This window comes from Sminthopsis crassicaudata, chromosome 3, assembly GCF_048593235.1.
Source record: "Sminthopsis crassicaudata isolate SCR6 chromosome 3, ASM4859323v1, whole genome shotgun sequence".
Lineage (NCBI taxonomy): Eukaryota > Metazoa > Chordata > Mammalia > Dasyuromorphia > Dasyuridae > Sminthopsis > Sminthopsis crassicaudata.
This window is the reverse complement of record NC_133619.1, coordinates 631,432,833-631,448,897: the sequence shown is the minus strand read 5'-3', so window position 1 is coordinate 631,448,897 and position 16,065 is coordinate 631,432,833. Positions and strand designations below refer to the sequence as shown.

The 16,065-nt window shown below is 51.1% G+C and overlaps 1 long non-coding RNA gene across 2 annotated transcripts; it reads right to left on the bottom strand.

Annotated features, from left to right (window-relative positions):
* Nucleotides 1-2,238: 2,238 nt before the first annotated feature.
* Nucleotides 2,239-15,833, bottom strand: LOC141564230 (uncharacterized). 2 transcript variants are annotated; one of them, XR_012488598.1, is made up of 4 exons: nt 6,940-15,833; nt 6,575-6,842; nt 5,689-6,115; nt 2,239-2,478 (listed from the first exon to the last, which is right to left on the bottom strand). It is a non-coding gene; the product is annotated as an uncharacterized LOC141564230 (long non-coding RNA). The 2 variants fall into 2 exon arrangements; XR_012488597.1 differs by having other exon boundaries at nt 6,575-15,833.
* Nucleotides 15,834-16,065: the final 232 nt, after the last annotated feature.

The window sequence follows — 16,065 nt, the reverse complement described above, 5'->3', positions numbered from 1 at the left end:
TCAAATCTTGCCTCAGACACTTATTAGCTAAATGACCCTGAGCAAGTCACTTTACCCTGTTTGCCTCAGTTTCCTCATCTGTAAAATAAGCTGGAGAAGGAAGTGGCAAACTTCTCCAATATATTTGCTAAGAAAACCTTAAACAAGGTGACAGACTCAAAAACTTGTGCCAGGCACTGGGAAAAACACTAAAAGTTTGGTTTTAAATCCTATCTCAGACACTTCTTTCTCCAGGAGACCCTCTTCAGCCTTTGGATGCCTTCCCTACCTCCTCACATTGCTTTCAAAGACTTCATCTGGATCTGTCCTTTATCCCACCATTCTTTATCATGTATTGTGTATGAAGTATGTCCTGCCTATTAAATTAGAATTTTTTGGAAGGCAGAAACTGTGCCATTTTCCCATTTTTGTATTCCCACATTAATCCAAAGAGATTGCTACCATAATACATGTTGAATTGTTTGACTTTGTCAAGACAAGAGATAAAAAGGAAAGAACTTTGTCAAGACTTACTAGCATTGTGCTCTTGGTTAAGTAGTTGCTTCTCTATTCCTGCCTCAGTTTCCTCATCTCTTAAATAAGGGGATTACCATAGACAAAGAGCTCTTAACCTAAGACTCATATCCTCCCAAGGAGTGAAGCTGGGTATGGGGGAGAATACATATTTATTTTAATAAACCTTTGGTTTTCTTTGTAATTGTGTTTTATTTTATGCATTTAAGAACATTTTATGTGTTTTATTTTATACATTTAAGAATATTATTCCGAGCAAGACTCAATAAGCTGCCAGAAAAATACAAAGCACAGAAAAGGATTGTTTCCCTTCAAAAGTGATCCCTAAAATGTGTCTAGTTCTTGAATTGTATTTAGGGTCAGGTTGAAATTGTAGGGAAGCAGGATGAATCTAAGTCTAATATGATTCAATCAAGCATTTTTTCAGGACCCACTGTACTCCAGACTCTTTATGTGGTACAAAAGGAATGAAACCCTCCTTACTCTCAAGAAACTTTCATTATAATGGAGGAGATGGGGGGATCATGTATATGCAGATGTATGTGTATATTTTTATAGCTGTATGTGTACATATGGCACACACACACACACACATATATATACATATACATATATATGTATATACTAAATAGATATAAAAAATAAACACAAGTCAATATATTCTTGTTGTTCAATCAACTTTCTTGATATCATGGCAGATCAATACTGTCCAAGGAGTTTTCTTGGCAAAGACACTGGAGTGATTTGCCATTCCCTTCTCCTATAGATTCCAGAGGTTCAGTGACTTATGAAGGGTCACACAGCCATATCTGAACTCAGGTCAAGGTCCTCTTTCCATTGCATGACCTGTCTTATGTATGTGTGCGTTTCTCTCTCTGTCTCTCTGTGTATGTCTCAGTCTCTCAGTCTCTCTCTCTCTCTCTCTCTCTCTCTCTCTCTCTCTCTCTCTCTCTCTCTCTCTGTATATATATATATGTGTGTGTGTGTGTGTGTGTGTATGTGTGTGTGTGTATACATACACAAATGCATATATACGTACATAGCAGTGTGTTTATGATGTGGATACATATACATATATGTATACATAAATATATATTTTACTGAATAAATAGAAAGAGAAAAAAAAACAAATCAATAAATATTTATTAAATGTACCAGACACTGTCCTAGGCATTGGAGATATAAAGACAAAAGTGAAACAATCACAGTCTTTAAAGGGTTCTAACTGGAAAGAACAAGTGAATACACACATTTGGAACAAATATAAAGAAATAAGCATTTATTAAATGTTTATTATGATCAGGCACTGGGGATATAAAGGGGAAATGAAATAATACCTGCCTCATGCAGCTTACATTCTCACAGTAGAAACAACTAGTAAAAATGTAAGTATAGAGAGAGATTTAAAAAGCATAAATACAAGTAAAAATAAATAAGTACTTATTAAGTGCTAGTTGTGTGCTATACACTCTACTAGGTTGTGGGATACAAAGACTAAATGCTGTGTCCCCTTAAAGAGCTAAAATTTAAAACAAAGAACTTATACTTTTGCAAAATCAAGAATTGAACAGAACAGAGAAAATGGCAGGCCACAGATCATAGGGGCTCGCTAAAGCCTTGACGGGCAGGGACCTGCCTCTTTCACCTTCTCCCTGAAGCACCCAGGATCCGATGGATAAAGTACTTGGCAAGAAAAACAGCAAGGAACCCCGCCCCCCGCTCCCACCCCCTGCTTCCCCAATGAAGTCATTTGAGGTCTGCCTAACTGGGCAAGGTTACAGTTTGTTGAATGAATGATTAACTGACTTTATCCTGCTCAGTGCCTGACCCAAGGGTCTCAAACATTTTCAGTTCTTATTGTTTGTCTCATTTGTGACTCTGTTCCAGGTCCAGGAATACCGGTTCTCTCTGCTCTTCCTCTCTTGTGAAACCTCCCATTGAGAAGATTAAGACCTATACAAATAACTGTAAAACAAAATAAGATTCGTGAGTAAATCAAAACTGACACTTGTGTCATGCTTTAGAGTGAACTGGCCATTTTACAACCATTGTCTCATTTAATAATGACCCTCAAAACAACCCTCTGAGGTGGCTGCTATAGATATTTATTATCCAGACATTGTTGGTTGAGTTGTTTTTCAACAGTGTCTAACTCTTCAACATTCCATTTGGGGTTTTCTTGGGAGAAATACTGGAGGGGTTTGTCATTTCCTTCACCTGCTCATTTTACAGATGAGGAAACTGAGGCAAATGGGGTTAAATGACTCGTCCAGGGAAACTTAGGCAAACACAGTTAAGTGATTTGCCCAGTCAGACAGCTATTCATACAAATATGTATTTACATAAATATAGAATATATATCATATATTTATATAAATATATCATATATATCCTATATTTATACAAATATAGGATATATATTATATCTTATATTCAATGTATTGTATATATATATTATATGTCATGACATATGACCATATCATAATATATCAATATTATATGTCACATATAATATTGGTATATTATGATATGATATATATCATATATAAGTCATAATATATCTTATAAATCCTACATGGATATGAGATAGATATAATAGGATATATGTAATCATTTGTCTGTTTATTCATTCAGTCACTTATTCATTAGTTTGTTTTTTGTTTCTATAAAATGAAGCTGAGAAAAATTAGGTCTCTTGTTCATGGCCTGCATAGCTCATAAATATCAGGGGTAGGATTTGATCCCAAGTCTCCAACTCCAGATTCAGTGTTCATGGGGGGCAGGGGACAGAAAGGGAGAGTTTTGATTGGGAGAGAGATGTCCTCAAAGAAGGCTTCATGGAGGAGGTGAAATTTGAGCTGGGCCCTGAAGAATGAGTAGGAAGAAATTCGTGCAATGGAGAGAGAACTGGGAGAGCTGGCTGCACAGAAAATGGAAAGAGAAAGAGCCATTGGGAAGGTTGTGTAAAGTAAAACTTGGGAGCAATTTGGTGTCCAGAATTGGAATCAGCTTACTATTGTGTCATCTTTATCAAATCCGTAGGGATCATATCTGGACAGCTGGAAAGGACCTCAGAGGCCAGGTAATCCTGTCTCCTCATTTTACAGATGAGGAAACTGAGGCTTAGAGAGGTTAGCTGACCAGCCCAGGATAGTAGTCGAGATTTGAACTCGGGACTCTTGTTTCCCAGACATCTTTCATGTGACCTCTCAGACCCTCGGTTTCTTCCACCTCAAAACCAAGGCTTATCTCAAGGAAAGTGCTTTTATCTCGAGGAAAGTGCCTTAATGCCCCACAGAAATGGAAGTAATTATGGATTGTTAACCTCACACTGCCCTGGGGGAGGGGGCAATCCAGCCTTTGTAATTGGGCGTGGGAGAGAGGAAGATTTGGTAGGGGTAAGCGCCGGAGTGAGAGGGCGCGCTGGAACACTGGGATTGTGCTCTGGGCTGGCACTGGGCTGCGGGAGCCCGTGGGTGTTTGGCTGCCCACGAGTTAAATTCCCGTTCGTCTGGGCTGCTTTCACTTCTAGGCCACGAGCTCTCTTTCCTCTCCCCTCCCCTCCTCTTCTGTCCCTCCGTGGCCTGGAGAGCCCGAGATTGATTAAATCACCCTAAGGTCACGGAATGGAGAGGTAATTTTTTCCCAGCCCGGGGCAGCCCTGGTCTCTGCCCTTTTCCGGCTGGCTCCAAGGATCCTCCTTTCTTCATTGTCCCCTGCCTCAGGCAGGTAAAGATTTAATATCCACCCAAGCTGGACCGGCTGGCTGGGGGCGGCAGCGGAGTGCTGGGGGCTCCCCGCCCCCTCTCCGAACCTGACTCTCGGGTTCAGGCAGCCCAAGGAGCCGGAGAAGATGGAAGAGGGGAGCGCGAAGCGGAGTAGGATGAGAAGGAAGGGAAAGAGAGGGGGAGAAAGAGGAAAGAAGAGGGAGAGACGGTGGAGGAGGGAGGAAAAGGAGGAGATGGAGGGATGGAGAAGGAAGGACGGAGGAAGGAAAGAGAAAGAGGAGGAGGGGATTGAGGAGGAGGAGAGAAGAAATGTTGGAGGGAAGAGAATGGGAAGGAAGATGAGAAGAGAAGGAGGAGGAGGAAGAGGAAGAGGAGGGGGAGGAAGGAGAGGAAGGGAAGGAGGAGGAAGTCCCCTGGAAAGGCAGGCCCAGAAATCTGCTCTCTCCGGAGAGAGGGAACGCTGTTGGCCAGCATCTTAGCCGCAGCGGGGACCTCGGGTTTCGGAGCTTGGAAGCCAGGAGGACTGCCGGCTTCCTCCCTTCCAGAGCTCCCAACTGCGGGGGCGGGGGGAGGGGGTGTCAGGGGTAACCTAGCTCGGAAGCCAGAGATCCACGCGCTAAGACGTACATGTACACGGAGAAACATGCACACGCGCACTCACACACCCACATGCACACACACACACACACACACACACACACACACACACACACACACACATACACACACACACACACAACCGCTCGCGGTCGCGTACACAGACCCCACACACCGACTCGTATTCCTTCTCAACCCCCTCATGCACTTAGTGTGAAAGCAGGACCGCACAGAATACACGCGCATGTGCTCCATCCGAGGCCATACCGGAGACACAAAATGCACACTCAGACCCCCCTCCCCGCCCCGCGTGTTCACACTTTCGGAAAGCAGAAAGATTTAAGGAACCACGGAGAAATAATGGGCTCGCTGCTGGATAAACATAAGCGGGGGAAGGGTGCACCCCACGCGCACACACGTACACACCGTGCCCTTGAACAGGTACACGCACTTTTGTGGAAGTCACGTGCACACACGCACGGCGCACTGCCCAGGAACATTTGGGGAGGCCAGATTGTAGTGTGTTCTTGGGAAATAAAGTTAGAGGATCTGGGTTCGAATGCCTTCCGCCAATTCCAGGGACTGACGCCCGGCGGAGAGCGCTTGTAGGTGTGTGTTGGGGCGGGGGGGGGGGGGGGGGGTCCGTGTGGATAGGCGTGTGCCGCCTTTGCGCATGTTTGCCAGCCCTGAGAGTCGCCCCGCCGGCCGCACCTGCCTCACTCCCGGGGCGCCACCTCCAAGGGCGGCCCGAGGATTTCCGGCTTTACAGCTCCCGAGCTCCGTTCACCTTATCTGACTCCCAGAGCCTGGCCCCTCCCACCTGGGCTCCCCGGGAAGGGCGCAGCCTCACCTGGGTCCTGCCCAGAGGGATGGGCGTTAGTGGAGGAGAGCTTAGGTGGGTGGGACGGACTAACTGGAAAGTGGGCGGGCCCAACTCCCCGGGGCCACCGGCTGGAAGGATGGATCCTGGGGCCCTGAGACTGTGAAAGACCGTGGGCCCCGCCCCACCAAATGCTGGGTGCCAGGCTCCCTGGCCAACGCTTCCAGAACCCTCTCAGAACTACCAGGCCTCCCCTCGGGGCTTAGGAGGAGAAGACTGCCTGAGCTCCTTTGGAGGCCAGAGTCCTCTTCTGACTCCAGCAGCAGTTTGGGAGCGGCCTCGGCCGCCGCCGCCAGAGAGGGAGCTTGCGAGGAGCATGCGTTCTCGAACCCGCGCATCCTTCCCACTCTCGCACTCTCTCGGCTTCTGTAGCTCTCCCTGGGGGGCAGACACCGGCCTAGGGAGTGAAAAAGTGGTTCAATCGGGCGGCCTGTTCTAGCTCTGAGCCCATCCCCGGATTCGGTTTCCCTGCCTCTCCTCGCCTGCAGATTATACCCCCACACACACAAGATCTCAAAGTACAGCCCGTAGCTGGGGGGGGGGGGGGGGGGGCGGCAGGAGAGAAAAAAATTAAAATAAGCAGACGCCACGGTAGGAATCCAGTTTTCCCGGATCGAAATCCGTTTTCCCTTTGAGCCGGAGAGGTTTGTCTGTACCCAGAACTACCTGGTTCAACCGCTGTCAAGATGAATTGATTCTAAGGAAACGTAGATGTCTCTGGAGCTCTCCCCCCGGCTCCCTTTCCGCTAATTCCGGGGCCCACACCGATTCCTCAAGGGAAGTGCTTTACAAACACACACACAATAGCATGCGGTGATTTTTGTTGTTAGGAGCGTCCACTGGTTTAGCGCTTTACCGTTTGTTATCACGACTGTTGAATATCCGGACAATCGATTCCCCCTGGCAGGTGTAGACCACTTTCCCGAGCGTTTGGGAACCCGCTAGGTAACCCATTGGCTGAAGATTCTGGGTCTCGGTCAGGCGAGATTCCCTACACTGTGCTCCCGGAAACTGGACTGGAGTGCCCCAGACTTCCACGTCCCCCCTCCATGGGATGAGCTAGTGGGCTTTCTGCCTTTGAGGTCTCTGTGATCGGTGGGATAGGCAACGTGGTTAATGACTGTCTGCTGAAGGAAAGAGGGAGAGGATAAGTCTGTCCCCTCATTGCTTTCTACCCTGCCTCTGGCGACCTTCTTCCCCACCAGATCTCCCTCTACGTACATCACCCCTCCAAACCACTAAACAGGAACGGAAGAAGCGCTCGCCATCCCTTCATCTCTTTACTAGACTCTAGGACTCCCGAGTTCTTCTGCCGTCCAATGCGGCTGCTCACCGGGCTCCTGGGAGTCTGGGAAGACAAAGGCTAGACTGAGGTGGGGATGCTGGGATTGACAAAAACTCCCCCGCGTCCCAGCCTCTTTTTGATTTCGGGAGAGGTAAAGGTGCACCTTACATGTTTTCGTGGAAAAATAGGGACAAGTGGAATCACACACACACACACACACACACACACACACACACACACACACACACACACACACAACATCTCCAGGGAACAATTGAAGTCACCTTTGTTTATTAAAAAGGAGCCAAGAGAGACATGCAGAAAATGTCCTGGATTTATTGGCAAACGGACCTGGTTCTAATGTCATTCTCTCACTGCTGGGTAACCTCTCTCGATCCCTGTTTCCTCATCTGTACAACGAGAGGCTTGGTCCAGACGACTTCTCCAGTCCCTTGAAATTTGGAACTTTTTTATTTTCATCTGAATTCTCTTCCCGGCTCCATCGCTAACTTGTGACTTTAAGCAAGCCAGGTGCCCTCTGGGCCTCAGTTTCCACAACTGCCAAATGGGGAGCATCATTTCTGCCCTGCCCACCTCCTCAGAGTATGGGGAAGCTTAGCTGAGGTTACGTTGGCGAGGTGCTCTGGGAGCTAGCCTGAGCTGTACAGAAACAGAGAAAGCCAGTCTCCCAGGTCGCTTCTTGTCCAGGGCGCCTAAGCTAACCTCGAAGATTGCCGGGACTTTGTTTGCCTGCACGGGCTCCTGAGCACCTGGCCTAGCCCGCTAGCTTCGGGAATGGCTTGGGAGACTGAGCTAACAGGCGCCGCTGGAGATGCACTTGGTCTTGCCTACGATAAACACAGGTGCAGGCTAGAAGCCGCTGAGTCTTGGAGACTGAGAAAATTCCACAGTGGGGCGAGCAGAGTGCTCGTGGGTTAGCTGACTTTGCGCTCTCTAGGAAAAGTTGGAGGTGGATAGATACCGAGGAGGGGTACGTGAGGAGAGGAAGAAGGAAGACGATCAAATCTAGCACCTAGCCAGAGGGCAAGACAAGATAGCCCGCAGGAGCTCTACAGCTCTAGTCCTACAGGTGCGGATCCCCTTTATTGGTTTTCTTTTGTTTTCTAAATCCTCTGATATTAAAAATTGGAGAGCGCTTGGAGCCTTCTGGATAGACCCAACCAGCCTCTAGAAACGCAGGCAAACGAAATGCTGCAAAAATAAAATAACCCCGTCCAACTCAATTGTTCTCTGAATTGGAAAGTCGCGCACTTGACTGGCTTTGGGCAGTGCACCCGATTGAAGAGGAGGTCTATCGATCTTTGGCCAAAACTTCCGTCTCAAGAACTTGCTTTTCTATTACGCTTTAAGATTTACCAAAAGCTTGACAGCTTGGACTGTGTTTGTCTCACAATCACGTTGTTAAATGAGTATTACACGTGTCAGCCCCATTTTACAAAGGAGGAAACTGAGGTTCGTTCCCAATGAATAAAATAGGTAGCAGAGTCGGGATGCAGACCAAGGGCGCTCTCTCGGTTATGATACGGATTTTCTTCTGGTCAGTCTGACTGACTGCAAAAGCTGAGCTAGAGTTTCAATTTTTTTTTTTTTTAGCCTGAGAAAGGGAAGATTATTCTCTCTCTCTCTCTCTCTCTCTCTCTCTCTCTCTCTCTCTCTCTCTCTCTCTCTCTCTCTCTCTCTCTCTCTCTCTCTCTCTCTCTCTCTCTCTGTCTACGAGGAAAATCGATCGTTTGGATTCGCAAGCCTTGGAGGTAGCAGCAATATAGGAACGTAGCCCCCAAATAAAGGCACTTGCAGCCCCCAGGGACAGAGGTTAAAGGGCGAGCTGGCCAGACGGGCTTGTGGAGTGGGTTTGGGAGTATGAGGCTGGGAGTCCACGGAGAGCTGTCCAACCCTTCTCTTCCAAGTTGCGGAGAGAGACTTTCCTAGAGGCTTGGCTTCGTTGAAATCTCTCAGGAGAGAAATTCAAACGTGCTTTCGAGTGTGGGCGTGTCTTTGAGGTCTGCATGTTGTGTCCGTTGCATGTGTGTAGTGTGCATGTTTGTGGCGGGTGCGTGTCCGAGCCACATGTATCTCTGCGTGCTGTGTAGTCCCAGTATACATCTCTGGGGTACGCAGATAGTTTGCTTGGGCGTCCCCGGTGCCAACTTGTGTCCCGAGTAGCGCGTGTCGTTGGGGTGTGTACGTGTGCCTGTTGTATGGCTGGGGTATCTGCATTGTGCGTCCATATGCTCGTAGTGTACGTCTCTGTGTGTGTCCGCCGCCTGTGTGTTTGTGTCCGTTGGGTGTCGTTGGGGTGTGTGACTTTATTAAGTCTGTATGTCTCTCTTTGTGCATTGTGTTACTGCAGTCTTTGTGTAAAACAGTTAAATGTGCGTGCCTCGGTCTGGGCCGGCGTCCTGTCCTTAGTCCCCCCTCTCCAGCCTACACCATTGTCCCCAGAGCGGTGATTTCTCCACGATTTCCCCAAACAGGACGATCCCCCCCGGGTGCAGAGCAGACATTTCCTCTCACTTTATTGCTTCCCTCAGCTGCTTACTCATTCTAACCAGCTAGGCTGGCAGAGCTTAACAACATCATCATCATCATCATCATCATCATCATCATCATCATCATCATCATCATCACCATCACCATCATTATCAAGTCTCGAGTGGGATAAGCGGTCCAACTTTCCGTTTTCATCTCCCTAAATTCCGTTCGTGGCTAGTCAGTTCGTCAGCTCGATAAAATTGCACTGGGCCAAGAGAAATCCGGCCCTGCGAAGCCCCGACGGCACGTCCAGTCTTGGGGGGAGGGGAGGAGCGTCTGATCTTTACAATCCCCACAGGAGAGTGAATGTCAAAAAGCAACAGTGCTCATTCCTACCCCTCCCCCCCAGGAGATAGAGCCCGCCAGGCTCCTAGGACCCGCGAGTTCCTCTGCACACTGGCTGACTGGCCCCCGAACTTGGAGCCCTCTCCCAGGCATCTGGGGCTTTAGAGTGGCGGCCTTCGGCCAGGGAGCAAGGAGCTGCGGGGCTGACCCAGGGAGTCGCAGAAAGCTCCGGTACTCGGCTCGGCTCCCAGAAGAAGCTCTTGCCACGTGCCGGCCAACAGGTTCGGCCCGGAGAGCTACCTGGGAGGGCGAAATGTTCCTCTGGCTCACACCTGCCCCCGTCCCCACACCACGTTCTGAGGCAGCCCGAGGGGAACCGGAAAATCTAGTGAGGGCAGCAGGCGCCATCCGAGACGGCTTTGTCCGAGTGTAGACTGAGCAAGGCGGATCTCACTCCGATCTTTCCTTGCACAGACTCTGCAGGTGAAGTCCAGCGAGTGAATTAGCACAGCTTTTCCCCGGGTCTAAAATCAGCTGGCTCACCCCTTCTCTTCTTTCTGGTTTCGGAGTTCCCAATCCAGCGCGAAGCCCCTAAATCCTTTGAAGCCAAAAATGTCTCGGATCCCCCTAACACCACCTCGGTCTCTATAAAGATGGCAACTGCCAAACCTCTCCACTCAGGTTCCAGTGACTCTTAAAGACATGCAAAGAAGGGGGGGGGGGGCGGTAAGCAACGACTTATACAATCTTGTTACCTCGGTCCGTGGCCAAGAAGGTCCCGCCCGCCGGAACCACGGCTCCTTTCTCTGTCCCTCTGGGTCTTGGGATCTTCGAGACTTGAAGACCCCAACCCTGGCCCCGGGATGGAGTTGGTACATCTAAAAAGTCCGGGGGTGGGGTGGGAAGGAAGAGCACCGGAGCCCGAGGGCTGCGGATAGAAGGTAGTTGGCTCTAATTAAAAGGGCAAAGCTGCTGAAGCTCAAGGCCGTCTCTCCAAGATTTCACCCCCTCCCCTTGACCCCCACTCTGAGAAAGAAGAGAAGCTGACTCCTATTCCTTTTCTGGCCTGTCCTGTCCTCTCCTTCCCTTCCCTTCCGGCTACTAGGACCACTTTGCATCGCGAGGAGACACAGCCAAGAGCTTTACCAGTTACTTACTGGTGTTTGCCCTTAAAAGCCAAATCTTCAGATCCTCGGGCAGCTGATGTCGGGCAGAGCCAGACTAGGTTATGCCTGAAATGCTCGTTTTAGTTTTTACTCGTTTTAGATTTTGTTTTTTTTTTTGTTTTTTGTTTTTTGTGTTTTAAGTCTCCTTTGGGCAGAATTACTATGACAAAGGTCTTGTAGACGGCGGCAAGCAGGAGGTCTCCAGGCCCCTTAGCAGGTGGGCCAATTATCTTTCAGGAAGGTGCTGGGGCTGGGCTGAAGCCCTTGTCCTCTGGAACTCGCCATTCGAAAACTGGTTTTAGTTTACATTAAGCAGGTCAACGAAACCTATCCTGAGGCTTTCAAAAAAGAGCGAACTGTCGTTAAAAAGATTGTTGTTATTGTTGTTGTTGTTAGAGGGGAGCTCACACTTGGACCTCTGATCTTCCTGTCCCTTCCCGCCCCTCCCCCTTCTTATGCCCACGCCAAATACCTAGAAGCCGATCTTCACAACCGTTTGAAAGGCTACTAATTAAATTCCCTAGGGAAGACGGATATTTACCGGTTTCCCCCCCAACCCCCGGCCACCACAGATATAAAGAGAAGGAGGAGAGGGAGCAGAAATAGGGGAGAAGAGACGAGGAAAGTTAGGAGAATCCTGCGGGGATACTGGTGGTCTCCAGCCAGCCGGGTGGGCTCCTGAATCTTAAGGACTCTTTGGAAACCACAATTAAGCCTTTTGGTGTCGGAGAAACTAAAATCCTTCCCCCGTTTTTCACTCTACTTCCTCACTCCCACCCAAGTCGTCCAGAACCCTGGGAGGGGAGGGGGGCAACACAATGAATTTTGGTATTGTGAAGGATGGGAAACACGTGGGACGTTTGCCCCACCTGCGTCCAAATTTTTCTCCCCTGCTTCCTTTTTACCAGCAACCGTCACCTGTCTCCTTCTTTGCTTAAAAATCATCTGATAACAGGACTGGAGCTCTCTATCTCCTAACTACACCGCCGCCCCCCCCCCACCAGGTCTCAGGGGACGCCTCAGATGAGACTCTTTCCCTTCTGCATGCAGAGAAGCTGTCCCCAGCCAGACTAAACTAAAATCCAGTCTTGCCTGTGCTCAGCTAGCATCTCAACATCCATTCTATTAAGGATTTGCCCCAAATTCCAGGACTCCGGGATCCTTTGCACTGCTTCCCTGGAAAGTCCCCAGTCGAAGGACAGACATCTAAAGAGTGTAAGCTCATCACTCCCACAAGATTTCCTACCCGTCCCCCCAAAAAATTAGCCACACGCCCATTTGCACTTATGCAGATAGCAGTCCATGGAGGAATCATCATGACCTTTACAGAAAGTTGAAGGGCAGAGCCCCAGAGCTGCAGGATGCCCACTTCCCTGGATATATGACTGCCCTTCTTTTTTTTTTTTTTTTTTTTCCTGCTCCCGAAAGAGAAATCAGACAAGTGGCCCGGAAGATCTGGGGCCTGGGTCTCTATTCTGACTTGCCGCTCTTACTTCCTGCTCTACTGGCTTGCTTGGCCTGGCCCCGTTGGGGTCAGGGAGCCCCCAGTTGGATTAGACCTTAGCCCTATCCCTGTCTTGCTCCATTAGCCTATTCCAAATCTGGGCTAAGCTTCCCAGAACACGGGGACCTTGAATACACTAAGGACTTGGTGTGGGGGGGTTAAACTTATTAACAATAGAAAAGCTGGTTAGAAATGGAGCTTGTCTTTTTTTGGGTTAGCTTCGGGGCCTCCTATCTCAGAGAAGACAAGAAATTCTGCTTTGTGGGGTCACCTTCTTCAAGGGGGAACCAGAGGACGGAGCCCAACGTCCGGGAATTTCCCTCTCTGTCACCCCGCTCGTCCGAAATTCCGGCCTCTTCCACACTTGCTGTTCCCCTGCCCCCATCGGGCCTTTCCCTTTCAAGAATAAAACCAAAAAGAAGCAACGGCCCGAAATTTCTGGGCATTGGGACCCATTTTCGTTGCTCCCTGGGATTGAGAGGCTCTCTGAGGAGCGGACATTAGAAGGGTCATAGGGCCCGGGCCAGTTTTCCCTGGAAGAGACCCCCCTCCCCCCCCACTCCAATCGGGAGCCATCTTTGCAGGGATCAGAAGACCTTGAACATCTCAGTTCAGACAGCCCAAAGTCTGATCATTTGATGGAGGAGGGATACCTAATCACACTGGGGGCTTCAAGTCTTGGTTTCTGCTCTGGGGAGGGGGGGGGGAACAAGCAAAAGGGATACTCTCTTCTTACTCTCCCTTCCCATCCTCCCGGCTTCTTCCTTTCTGGGCAGTTCTTCCTCCCCATTGTCAACAGTAATTACTTTTATTTTCTTTCGTGTATATGGGAGAGACAGTGGAGAAAAAAAAAACGCTATATTTCTCTCCCCTTGTGCTTTATCCCTGTCTTTTGGCTCCCCTTGGATCTTGGGGCTTCCGCCGGGGTGAGGGTCAAAGGCAGGGCTGAGAGTGAGAGCGGAGGCGCTGACAGCCTTTGGGTGGGGGCTAGAGGCTGCTGACATGGAGCAGAAAAAAAGGTGAAGGCCGCTTAGCCCAGGCTAAGACCAGGTTCCAGAGGCCAGGTCCAAAATTAGCCGCCTGAAGGAGACTTTCTCGGCCCCATGCCTTTTCTCTCCATGCCTGAGTCTAGAAATCCCAAACGCCCTTTCTGGAGAAAAGCAGGGAGTGAATAAGTGCCATTACCTTTCTCCCAAGACCCCTTAAACCAGACCCCATTTGCTCACCCTGCCATGGGCGGCTAATTCTGAGGAAGGACTAGTAGAGGAGAGGGCCTTTCTACTTTCAGACCTCAGTCCCACTTGGGTGGGCTCTGTTATTCCCTCCGCGCCCCCTCCCCCAGTTTCTGTACTCCCTTGGACCCGAGGGTCTGGAGGATGTTGCCCGGAGGGGAGAGGAAAGAGAAGGAAAGGTGAAAGCAACAAGAAGGAAGGGAGCCCTGAAGGTCAGCTGTCCACACTAGCGGGCTCCTCCACTCCCATTGCCTGCCTTTGACTCTCCCCTCCCCCGTGCCCAGAATCTAGCGCCCCGCTCTTCGTTTTCCTGGGTCCGGCCCTGATTTGGGGGGGGTGAGCTCCATGGCAAAAGTGGGGCTTTACTTTGACAGCTATTTGAGTATCTGTGATTTAAACTGCGCAGGCTTCGGAAGAAGGGGTAGCTACAGCTCCTGCAACCCACAAAAGAGGCAGCCAAAGTGGGGACCTGGGTTTCTGGGGGTTTAGGGCTTGGGGCATTGAGGGGGTGGTATAAACCGGGCTGAGGCTGGAGGAAGATGGCCCTAGTCTGCAGTGTTTAGGTCGTAGTTCCCTGGGGAGCTCGGCCTCTCCTGACCTAGGAAGCTGGAGTGAACCGGGCAGGAGAAGGAGGAAGGCCGGGAAAACCCATAAGCCTTCGCAGACAGAAGTGAGTTCCCAGACCAAGTCCTTTTGATTCCTGACTCTTTCCCCTAGGAGCATTTCCAACGAGGGAATTCCCAGCCAGGACGTCCTTGTCCCGGAGGCTTCCCCACCACCACGCAGGCCGAGCCCCAAGCCAGGCTCCCTCGGGCGGGCCACCGAAGCCACCAAAGCCCAGCAGAGGCCGGCGGGACCGAGGCAGGCCCTCCCACCGCCCACCACCTCCTCTCCCAGGCCGCCCGCCTCGGGCCCAGCTGGGCTCTCGGCGCCGGCAAGAATTAGGGACTGACAGAGGAGGAAGAAACACAATTAAGATAAATCCACCCACCTTCCTGTGGGAGCCCTCCACCTGCCGACCTAGCGGCGGGACCCCCCAATACTCTATTTCCTCAGCTCGAGCGGGACTGGAGTCCCCCCTCTCGCCTCAGCGGCTCTCTGCCCCGCACGCAGCCTCCGGCTCCGGTGGGGTTTGCCCTGAGCAGGTGTGGGGGTGGGAGGGGGCAGCGTGCTCCCCCACCCGTACCCTTCCCAAACTGTCCCCTGCCCGAAGCTCTTCTCCAGATCGTCCCTCTCCAAAGCACGACCGCTGCCCCCCACTCCCCCCCGTACCCCAGCCTGGTGCTCACCTCAGCTGGGCGGCCTCTGCAGAGAAGCCGCAGGGTCTGGAAATGGTTGCAGGAGAAGGAATGAGGGGGGCTGGGGGCCCCCCTGTCTCGCCTTGCCCCTTCCCCGGCGAAGAAGCCGAGAGCCGGCTTCGGGGCACCTGGAATCAGGGCTGGCGGTGCAGAGAGGTCCCGGAGTGCCGGTGACAATCCCACAACCCGTTCGCACCCCACTCCACCCCGGACTCCTCGGAGCTCTGCCAGTCCCCGCTTCGGTCGAGTCCCAGCCTGCCCCCCCTCCCCCGCTCCTCGGCGCACCAGAGGTTCTCCAGAGATTCTCACCCCTTCTAGTCCCCGTGGCCCCTCTCCTCAAAAGCCCTCCGCGGGCCTGGGGGAGCGAACCCCCGCAGCCCGGAGACCTAACGAAGTGGACTTGCTCTGTTTATGTTTGGAACTCTGCGGGAGGGAGGGGGCGTCCCGACCAGGGGCCGCTGGGGTTGGGGAGGAAACGGGGGGGACCAGCTGATGTTGGACGGGGCAGATGCCAGCAGGGAGCAAGCGGACGGTGGGCGGGCAGAGAAGCCGGGTTCGAACTACCGGGGTTGTGAAGGGGACGGGGTGAGATAGGACACCGCGGGGCGAGGGAGGACGCTGCAGGACGCCCCTCTAGTTTGGGGGTGGCCGGGGGGACAGAGTCTTAGCTACCCGCCGGGGGGGGTGGGGCGTCCTGGAAGAACCGGAGTCCTAAGAGGGAAAAAAAAAAAAAAAAAGAAAAAAAAAAGAAAAGAAAAAAAGGTGGCAAAAGCCGTGGCAGAGAAAAAGCTTTAAAACATTTTTAATTAGAAGGGGGGGAAAAGATCACATCCAAAAGCCCGCGTTTGCAGGAAGCCGGGGGGAGGGTGAAGCTGGGGGGCAGCCGGCGTTTATTCTCCCTTTCCCCCCACCCCCACCCCGCGCGAGGTCCCAGAACTAGGACGAGTCCCACGGGAGCGAGCCCCGCAGGGATCCAATCGGGTGGCCCCGTGGTTACTCCGAGTCACCTCGATCCCGGGACGGT